The following is a 1,497-nucleotide window of genomic DNA, read 5'->3' as shown; positions in this document are numbered from 1 at the left end:
TCACAAGTATCCTCTAAAGCACTATCACCATCTCATTTTTCAGAAGAGGACATTTAGGTCCAGTGGCATTAACAAGTTTCAGAGCTGGGAATTAACACCAGTGGACCTGGCTTTAGATTCTTTGATCTTAACCACTAAGGTGTACTACCTCAGTTTATGAAGCCAAGTGTTCATGAGAGGAGTCTCACAGCATAGTCAACTTCTAGTTTGTAAGTAGACATTGAAATGAAAATGAAACTGATGGTTTCATTTTTAATTTATGATGAGACTGAACAGTTATTCATTTACTTTTTATTGCACTTCTTTTGAAAATCTCTAAATTTTCTTTTTCCATGAATTGAATAATCTATTGTTGATTTGCCATATAAATTCTCCACTTACTAACATAATAAACTTTGCTGTTTGAAATTGTAAATGTGTATTTTCTTATAGTCATTAAACAAATTATTTTTTTTATATTTTATTTATTTACTTTTGAGAACAAGAAGGAAGAGAGAAAGAGAGGGAGAGAAACATCAATGTGTGTTTGCCTCTCATGCACTGCCTACTGGGTACTTGGCCTGCAGCCCATGCATGTGCCTTGATTAGGAATTGAACTGGTGACCCTTTGGTTTGCAAGCTGGCACTCAATCCACTGAGCCATACCAGCCAGGGCTCATTCATTCAACAAATTCTTATAAAAAATTCAGTGAAGTTTATGCTGAGCACTTGAGAAATAAAGAAGAAGCATGTTTTTCTCTCTGGGGAATTAAAGTCTACCTAAAGGCACGGATACTTAAATTCACATGTTAAAAGAATTATCAGTCTGATCTCTCAAGTCTTTTTTCCATTTACTGGTTATGAGACTGACAAAATACTTAACATCTATTTCCTCCAATTTCCTTATTTGTAAAATTAAGGTAACATTACTATCCAGTGCATGGGGTCTTATAGAGAACTCATTGAGTAATGCACATAAGCAAAAGCAAAAAGTAGGTTGTAATAAATTTTACCTACAATTTGGAAGCAATGTTTACAAATACATGTAAGATACAAGTAAACAATAAAAGAAACCTCTATAAATAGAGATATAAATAAGTATATGAGATTAGACAAATGGATTTATTATGATTATTCACACCACAGGGAGTTTAATAAAAGATGTCCCATAAATGTTGGGGCTTGTAGGTTAAATAAGCTTTTATCCACCAGAAATTCATGTGACAAAGGGTGAAGAAGGAGGACAAAGGTGAGAAATAGTCATTTCAATATCTGAACAATGGGTCATTGAAAAGGGAAGGACAGGGCAAAACATCTAAATGTATTGTGATACTATACTAAGAAATAAAAAATGTACTTTTTATATTTATACTTATTCTTATATTTGTATTTATTCTACAAATTAAAGTATTAACTTCTGAGAAGTTAAGAATTTTTCTGTTGGTGATTCTGTTATGTGAGTTCAAAACTGGCACATTGTTTAATAATCTTTTATAATGATAATTGTTTATTTGAAGA

The sequence above is a fragment of the Sturnira hondurensis genome, unplaced genomic scaffold (genome assembly GCF_014824575.4).
Source record: "Sturnira hondurensis isolate 20B ecotype Veracruz unplaced genomic scaffold, ASM1482457v3 Scaffold0017394, whole genome shotgun sequence".
Lineage (NCBI taxonomy): Eukaryota > Metazoa > Chordata > Mammalia > Chiroptera > Phyllostomidae > Sturnira > Sturnira hondurensis.
The sequence above is the reverse complement of the archived record's forward strand: the minus strand, read 5'-3'. Positions refer to the sequence as shown.